The 9,762-nt window shown below is 43.6% G+C and overlaps 1 long non-coding RNA gene across 1 annotated transcript; it reads right to left on the reverse strand.

The window, feature by feature from the left end:
- Positions 1-497: 497 nt before the first annotated feature.
- LOC120997101 lies at positions 498-5,129 on the reverse strand. The gene is made up of 3 exons (XR_005778086.1): positions 4,991-5,129; positions 4,689-4,900; positions 498-824 (listed from the first exon to the last, which is right to left on the reverse strand). It is a non-coding gene; the product is annotated as an uncharacterized LOC120997101 (long non-coding RNA).
- Positions 5,130-9,762: the final 4,633 nt, after the last annotated feature.

Genomic DNA, 9,762 nt, shown 5'->3' on the forward strand with positions numbered 1-9,762 from the left:
AGGATCCTGGGGAGCAATTCAATGGTTAAGAGGTGCAGGACATGTTGGAGCCTGCATCTCAGATGGTTTGTTAATGCCGAGGATGGGGCCCCTGTTTGGGCTACAAGGCCTACAGGGGGGGATACTAGTATACTTCAAGGAGTTGGTGCCCTTGGGTCGGTGAGTGCGGCCAAGGGTAAGTCTTGAAGTGTGAGGTGAGGCGGTGAAGGAGGATACGGCTCGTTTGGGTTGCCCTCCAGGATCCTTGGTATGGTGCATAAGGTTGATGGATGTGTAAAATGCCTGATGTTATTATGGTTATTGTTATCATTATTATGATTATTATTATTATTGATGTTATATGGTGTACGATGTGGGTTTTTGTTATTTGTGAAATAATAAAGTTGGCCATCATGGTCATTTCACCAAGCAAGTAAGTGTTGGTGTGGTTATTTAAAGGGGATAACAGGGTAGGTTTGTAGCCGGAGGAGATTCTTCCATCCTATTAAGTCATTGCCCTGGCAGTAAAAGGGTGAAGTCTTATACGTGGTGAGGTGCATCCTCCATAGATCACACTTGTTTTCCAGCACATCCCACAGATGGAGATTGGGGAGAGATCTGAGGATCTTGGAGACAAGTCATCACCATGTCCTGCACTGTGAATGGGGGAACAGAGAAAGATCACCGGATCCACCCATCTTCTGGAGTGTGCGGAGAGGAATATGTCCCCGACCTCCGTCCTGCTGTAATATAATATGAGCACCCAGTTTATAGGTCCTTCCACCAGCAGAAGGTGAAGTAGCGCCCCTACATACTCTCCAGCATCTTCTCAGGTCAGGCAGCAGCTATAAGGAGAGAACAGAGAAGTAACTGCAATGGTGCAGCGGAAGACTCTGACCAGTCTACATCACCGCTCCCTGGAGTCACCCTCTAAGGCTGTGTTCACATGTGGCAGAGTTGTTCCTGCTGAGAAATCCATCTCATACGTGTGAATGGAGCCGTTTCTGCATCATTTTCTGGAAGCTTCATTGAGACAGTCAAATCTGCTGCATGTGAACCTACACTGCAGGCGTCACAGACTGCATGTGTGGCCCCCAACCTCTGTGTGTTGTATGTGTGGCCCCCGTGGTCATGTAAGTTTCCACCACTATTAGAACTTCCCCTCAGGTACTTACAGCAGGTCACCCTCCACCGCCTCACTCCTCTTGTTGAGGCTTCATACAGATGAAGAGTCTCCGCAGAGAGCAGTCTACAAGTCTGATGTCACCCTGACTCCACAGCGAGGTCCTGACAGGGGGACAGACCTGAGGATGACCGGACAGACACACAGTCCTCATCAGGAGCAGAGGGAAAATGTCACAGATGACCAGAACCCAATGTGCACAAGTCCAATCTATAACTCAGTTATAGTCAACACAGTGAAAAACAGATATCCCTCAAAGGAAGGAAAACTGAGCAAAGGGGTGTCCCCATTACAGGGATCACCATATTAAGTGGCCCCTATGTCAAGATCCTGCTATCTGGCTTTCACTGTGTTGAAGACCCATAACTGGGGCTCCGCAATTATTTTGCATATCACTGTTTCCCAGGGAGCTTTGCACTTTGGATTGCTGTGTCGAGATTCTTAAATGAGGCTCCACAGTGTTTTCTCTAGCTGGTCTCCCTAAGATCAGCATTGTTTTGTTTGAATCTATAACTAAGGAAGACCATGCACCCCCGTGAAGCTGCCCACCCTGGGGCCACCATGCACAGCAGACAGTCAACTGTTGGTCATCACTGATCTGGACAATATAACACACACACACACAGTGCTGCCCAGTGCCCATAATTATTCATACCCCTGGCAAATTGACTTAAAGTTACTTTTATTCAACCAGCAAGTAATTTTTTGGATGGGAAATGACAAAGACTACGACGATGTACAAGAAGCATTATTGTGGAAAAAAAACAATTTCTCAGCTTTTATTTACATTTGAGCAAAAAAATACAAGATGTTCCGCACTGTGGAAAATCTCAGAGGACGTGGTCGGAAGCCAAAAGAGACACCTATGCTGGCCAGGAGGATAGTTAGGCCTCTTTCACACGGGCGTTGCGGGAAAAGGTGCGGGTGCGTTGCGAGAAACATGCGCGATCTTTCCGCGCGAGTGCAAAACATTGTAATGCGTTTTGCACGCGCGTGAGAAAAATCGGCATGTTTGGTACCCAAACCCGAACTTCACAGAAGTTCAGGCTTGGGATCGGTGTTCTGTAGATTGTATTATTTTCCCTTATAACATGGTTATAAATGAAAATAATAGCATTCTGAATACAGAATGTTAAGTAAAATAGCGCTGGAGGGGTTAAAAAATAAAATAAAAAGTTAACTCGCCTTAATCCACTTGCTTGCGCAGCCGGCATCTCTTCTGTCTTCTTTCTTTGCTGTGTGCAGGAAAAGGACCTGTGGTGACGTCACTCCGGTCATCACATGGTCCGTCACATAATCTTTTACCATGGTGATGTATCATGTGATGACCGGAGTGACGTCACCACAGCTCCTTTTCCTGCACACAGCAAAGAAAGAAGACAGAAGAGATGCCGGCTGCGCAAGCAAGTGGATTAAGGCGAGTTAACTTTATTTTATTTTTTAACCCCTCCAGCACTATTTTACTTAACATTCTGTATTCAGAATGCTATTATTTTCCCTTATAACCATGGACATTTCAGCATGACAATGACCCACAACACACAGCAAAAGTGGTGAAGAAATGGTTAGCGGACAACAACATTAACGTTCTGGAGGGGCCCAGCCAGAGTCCAGACTTGAATCTAATTGAGAATCTGTGGAGGGAGCTAAAGATCAGGGTGATGGCAAGAAGACCCTCCAACCTGAAAGATCTGGAGCTCATTGCTAAAGATGAATGGGCAAAAACACCTGTGGATACATGCAAAAAGCTGGTCTGCAATTATAGGAAGCGTCTGATTGCTGTAATAGTCAATAAAGGCTTGTCTATTGATTATTGAGAAGGGTAGGAATAATTTTGGACTGGACACTTTTTGCTCAAATGTAAATAAAAGCTGAGAATTTTTTCCCCACAATAATGCCTCTTGTACATCGTCTTATTATCTATTGGGAGACACCGATGTCATTTACCGTCAAAAAATTACTTGCTGGTTGAATAAAAGTAACTTTAAGTCAAAATTTGCCAGGAGTATGAATAATTATGTAATTATGGGCAGCACTAAGAGAGATAGAGAATATATATATAGCAAAGGAAAAAGGGGGTCAGTCAGCACATCCTAAAGCGCAGGAGCACGTTGCTATGGCTGAGAACAAGACTGTTAAACAAGACATACAATGTAACAGCTCACTGCAAAGCAAATAAAGTACAAAATTGCGTCACAGTTGCAAATGCTATACTAATAAGTTAGAGATGCTTGGCAAATCATTTTTTACAAAATTATTCGAGCCCGTCTGCCGCACGTCAAGGCGATCTCTAGTTAGACGGGTTCCTAACACTAAATTCTATCTGTTATGTGCCATAACGGCTATCATATAATTCAGCAAGTCTAGGTTCCACATGCATGCTGGGCCCGCTTTAATTTCTGTCATTTTTTGGTGCCAAAATGGCCTACATTATATCCTAGGAAAGCCGGTACCAACATGCATGCCGGGCCCACTCCACACCACTCCCGGCGCCAAATGGCCACATATATATATATATATATTGAGACCTGTGTCACACACCTCACCGAGTGAGGGTTACGGTCCCTGAGGCCATATGTAGCTAACAGAATGGGGTTCCCCAATCAGAACCCCCTTTCTACAAGTCCTGATCCTCCTATTTCCAGGCCACAAGAAGATGGCAGTATTATAAGTGGTACATGGTCAGTGGGGCCCCTGTCCTGCATTACACAACCACCCCATCTATATAAATGGACACTGTGTGATGCTCCACTTCCCCTGTGGTGGCGCTGCAGGGAAATTAAACACTTCCTGCCAGGATTACCACACAGATTACAGCTAAATCTGTGAATAAAGAATCTGCAGTGTGTGAACATGTCCTAATCCAGCATCTAAACAACAACGTAACCCCCACATTGTCTTACTCCCAGATGTGAATGGGTTGTGTTCAGGCCTAATACATAAGGGGGTGAAGTGAACACAGGATGGTACAGGGACCAGTGATACTTACCTGCTCAGGAGTCCATTTACTGGTAGCATGGAGCAAAGAATATTACATTAGAACATGTGACAAACATCCAGAAAAGTGGTAGTGTGCCACGCCGAGAGGCTAGAGAAGTGGCAGTGTGCCACGATGAGAGGCTAGAGAAGTGGCAGTGTGCCATGACGAGAGGCTAGAGAAGTGGCAGTGTGCCACGACAAGAGGCTAGAGAAGTGGCAGTGTGCAGCCATGCAAGATCAGGCAGTACAAGATGGTACAGCCTAGAGTCATACAGTACTACACCATATTGCCAACTGTATCAGAACATCTGAGTGACTCCTGGAAGGGCTAGAAAGCCTCCTGGGTGGCTCACATACTCTCCTCTCCCTGCTCATGAGCTTCCTCGGGCGCTGGCGCAGTAAACGACCTGACATGGAGTGTCGGCTGGAGGGGTGTTCTATATAAATGGGCAGGATGTAAGAAAAGTTTTAGGAAAAGGCCCATTGCTTTGTCCCTCTCTAGAACCTCCCTGCTGTCCCTTCCCAAAGTTGTCAATGAGCCACTTACCTCTCATCAGCCATCTCGTCTAGCCACTTTAAGTCTCCGTCTACCACAGCCTGTCCACACCACTGGCCCTCGCTGTCCTGCATGAAGTGTTTCAAGTCGTCCTGCAATGGACAGAAAACCATAAACCACGACTGCTCAGGGACTCAGAAAGGATCAGTCATGTCCTCCAGCGGCTCCTGCTGATCATAAGGAAACAGCAGCCTCACCGAATCCTACAGGTACAGAAGAAGCTAAAGCCCCTGGGCGGCACTGGTCCAGTCCAGTTCAGGGTGTCCGTTCACGATATAGATGGGATATCATACCTTTATACGAGCGTCCCTGAGGATGGCCAGGCTGGCCCCCTGCTCCTCGCAGAACTTCCTACTGGACGTTCAGCTCATGGTCTCCTTCGAGAAGTAATAGCCCATGCCATGAAACCACATGCAGTCAGAGTTATGTGCAGACGAGCCCTGTAGATCGCCAGCCAGCTGTCTGGAAGATACAAGGGCCACATGTAGTAAATGCAGAATATAATTACAATCCACCCTGTCAACACAAGAGGAGACAACTGCGGCCAGAGGTCAATGTTCTGGAGCCCCTCAGGTCAGCCGACAATTCTTGCCATGGATAATCACTCATATCCTAGGAAAGCAAATAGGAAAATAATCTCTAGGATTGTGAGACCGCCAAAGAGGAAGAACTGTGCCAAGGCCATTAAGATGCTGACTGGAGCAGAAACCATCATCCCATCGGAGGTAATACTCCTGGGCTTCAGTCACTACAAGGTTATTGTGATTCCATACAATATAATATACAGTACATACAACATGAATACATCGTAATCTCCTCATCTCAGGAATATAATACACACTTTACAGGAGTCACGTGGCACATGTGCCACCTACAACACTAAATATCACCATCATAGGAGGTGGAGAAGACTTACATGTCTACATGTAGACACCAAACAGACAAAGGAACGTGGTCACTGATGGGGTATAAGTAACTCCATTTTGTCCTCTCAGCAACGTGTATTACATTACATTTGGCCAGTGCACTTACAAAATCTCCCTTCTCCCTTCCCCCCTTTGGAATGTGAGAAACTTCCTGTGCGGTTTCAAGATACCCATACATTCCTTAGTTTGTAAGTTTGAACAGTCCTACCTTATAGGGTTATCTTGGCTCAAATGCATGCTGGCCTATGTGTATATACCTGATTGGTCAAATGCTGTTACTATGAGTCATCTATTATGTTAATGCAGAGCTCATGTGTGATCATACTATAGGTCAAACAAATGCTAACATATGATTGGATGTCAAGGAAGCTCAACCCCCTCTATTATAACTGTTTGCAAACTGTGAAATAAACCAGAATGGATTGGAACTACACACGTGTTTAAGTGTTTCACCCTGATTCATTCTCCCGGTACCGGATAAGATTTAATTCAAGCTGATCACCGAAATCGTGTGTCAGGGACACATTAGGCAAAAGAGTCTATATTGCCTTACAGCTTTGGGGGCTCAGTCTCGGGATTGAGAGAGTCATCTTCAGGTCTACGGTGAAAGACATCAATTCTTGTCCTCCTTGGACCTGGGGCACTGACCAAAATCTCATTCAAGTAAGTTGAACCATCTATTTATGATTGCTGTGGATTGCTGTGTCCGGGACACACGCAAAAAAAGCTCAGGGAGCTAAAGTTGATTATAAGAGGCTCAAGGAGTCCATATCGGTAGATAAAAGTGCACTATGAAAATAGAAATCTGTTCAGGGAACAGAAGGTTACAAGCTTGGATTAACTCTTATGTATATATAGTATAAGTATTTTAGAAGTATTAAGATTATCTGTCTGTGTAAGATGTTGACCGTGTGGTAAGTGTACGGTCACATCCCACTGTGAAATCATTCTGTTTTCATCACTGCCAACATGTAAACTTTATGTTGCACGGTCTAGTCCCACAAATTACTTCCTAGTTAACACATGGGTAGACAATTTGGCAGGATGTGAGAATTGACAGTTAAAATGTGAAACAGAATGTTATGCCCGGCTGGCAACAGGGATGAAAATTTGTAAGAATCTGTGAAGTTAGAGCTTACAGGCAAGGAAAAAAGTGCCCCAGTGTCTGCAATCAGAAAAGGCTTGTGTTAAACGTTCAGAAATGAACTGGTTAAGTTTTGTTGCCCTAATGATATGTGTGTGTTTAAATAGGGACGATCCATGGCCCTAGAATTAGAGATTACAGCACTAAAAGATGGTAAGTTAATGCATAAGTGTATTGATAATTGAAAAGAGAAGTTGTTGAAGGATAATAATAGGCTGGTGTATACTGAGTTATGGTTTAAAGTGTCCATGGAAGTAACTGAGAGAAATTGAAAGTTGGAGAAATGAGTAGCATTTATTATTACAAGATGGAGGATTTTGAATCCTATAGAGAACAAAGAAGTTGCCATGTGGCATCCCTTCCCCCACCACATCTGCTGTAAATTCCAAAATGTGACTTGCAATGCCACAATAACTTTTCCTGTTCTCTCTGAAATGTGCTCTCAGAGAGAACTCCCTCCCATCTCACATCCCCCTCCTGTGCTCAGGAATTCCATATGGGGGTTGGGGGGGGGAGGGGGGCTGGTAATTGGTAATGCATCTGCAGACTGTGAAGATACTAACCTGTATTATCTATAGATCTTCCAGACAGGGCTCCAGTATTGGATTAGATCCAATGATGTTTGCAAAAATAACCTTTCCAAATTGTATTTTCCGATGGTTTAAAATGTGCCTGCAGTGATTATTCTAATTGGAAGTGTCCAATCCTATCAATCTAAGGTTGCACCCATTCTAAGTCCTTATTCAGATATGAGTAAAAGTTTGAGGAGAATTTGGGACAGTTGAACGTCCTGTGATGGATTGCTTTACTTCCCCTGCCTAAACATTCCTGAAATAAGAGACGCAAGGCAAAGGAAATGCGGGAAGGGGAATTATATAGAGTAAGTGATGATGTGTGTAACACTAAACTAAAACCACATGGCATATAAGATGATTTGAATTTTAACAAAATTACTGTATGATTATAACATGTATATTGTCTTCTTATAAGAGTTGATTAATCACAGAGTGAAGACCAGAAGATACTGGAAAAATCAGCTCAATAGTGACAGACCATTAGCAATTTTGAGTGTGGTGTGGATATCTGTTTCCAGGAAAGCTGTGTTTGTCTGTGCTACAAGTTTTGGAATGTAACAAAGAAATTGTGTGACTGCATTGAAAGATACATGATTCAGTAGAATGTGAATGGGTGTGGCTCTGAGTTGTAAGTGGAATTGAAAATGTACGAAGACTGAGATATTTTTAGCAGAGCTGTGTGTGCATTTCAGTTTTTATGTGTGAAGACTGATTATGAGTACATGAAAACATGAAAAAATTAATGCGTATGGAGTACGGTATTTGTTTTTTTTATAATATGCGCATTGAGGATTTTATTTAATTTTCTTGGAAGTTTTTGGTTTTTATTGGTACCAACAGCATTGATCAAGCTGTACATTTTTTATTTATTGAAGTCAATGAAAAGTTTTTATGGGCCCTTTGTGTGTTCATGTCTGTATTGTCAAATCTGTTTGTTTCAATGTTTGCAGTTATGTGTTACATGTTAAGTGTTGTGCTTAACATCTGCGCTCTGTTCTTATGGGCAGCTGGGATACTAATGACGGACAGAAGGAGGACCACAGCGTCCGACTAAAAGGGGTGGACTTAGATGACTCAGAGTGGGAGGAAGGAAGTGTGAGCCTTCTATGTGAATTAATGGGGTTTTGAAAAAAACTTTCAAAACTGACTCACTACCACTCGAGACCATGGACAGGGAATACATCACAGATCATGTATTTAGCATTATACTAGATTGCCCAGTCAGCCTGTTAGGGAGAGATTTGTTCATTAAGCTTGACTTGCAAGTATCAGCAAAGAATCAGGGCATAAGAGTACACTCAGATCTCATTCCAATCTCTACACCAGTGCCACTGATTCTTGCAAACATACAGGACCACCCAGAACTTAATAACATTAATCCTGCATTATGGTCTTCAAATGAATATGACACAGGATTCATAGATTGCACACCTTACAAAGCTACTGTAAAACCAGGTGTCATCTCAGTGTTCCAGAAACAATACCCGTTGTCAAAAGAGAAACTTGATGGACTTAGGCCAATGATAGAAGAATTCCTACAAAAGGGAATCCTGGAAGAGGTGATTTCACCCTACAGCACGCCTGTGAATCCAGTGACAAAGGCAGATGGTACTACCCGCTTTGTACAGGATTTAGGGGCCATCAACAACATCATTGTGCCTATAGCCCCTGTTGTACCTGATGTCACTCAATTATTATCTGCCATTCCAGCAGACGCTGTTTGGTTCAGTGTGATAGATCTGAAAAATGCATTCTTTTCTATCCCAGTTGATAAGATAACCAGACTACTTTTTGCTTTTTACTTTGACAGACGTCAACTGACCTGGTGCAGAAATGCCCAGGGATATGCTGATTCACCTGTAGTGTACAGCATAGTCCTCCAAGCGATGTTAGAACCATGGTACCCCCCCCCCCCCAAGGTTCTGTGCTGCTGCAATATATCGATGATTTGTTACTGTGTAGCATGTCAGCGGAGGCCAGCATTCAAGATGGTTTACAATGGTTGTCAGGATGTGGTCACAAAGTGACACTTAAGAAAATGCAATGGTGTAAAATGCAGGTTGAATACTTGGGCTTTGTCCTCACAAAAGGTGAACGGAGAATCAGCACAGAAAGAGTCCAGTCTATTGCGGGTTTGGTCACCCCGCACACCAAGAAAGAAACGTTATCTTTCCTTGGTATGATAAACTACTGTAGACAATGGATTCCTGATTGCTCCTATTATGGCAATGTTTTGAGGCAAGCCACTCTGGAAGAAAATCCAGATTTGATTAAATGGTCTTCTAAAAATGTACAATGCATTTGATTATCTGAAATGTTCACTCATGTCGAGTCCAGGGCTGGGCCTCCCTGACTATAATATGCCCTTCCACATGTTTGCACGCCAAAATTGTAAAACCATGGCGGGTGTACTGACACAA

The sequence above is a fragment of the Bufo bufo genome, chromosome 4 (assembly GCF_905171765.1).
Source record: "Bufo bufo chromosome 4, aBufBuf1.1, whole genome shotgun sequence".
NCBI classification, from domain to species: Eukaryota; Metazoa; Chordata; class Amphibia; order Anura; family Bufonidae; genus Bufo; species Bufo bufo.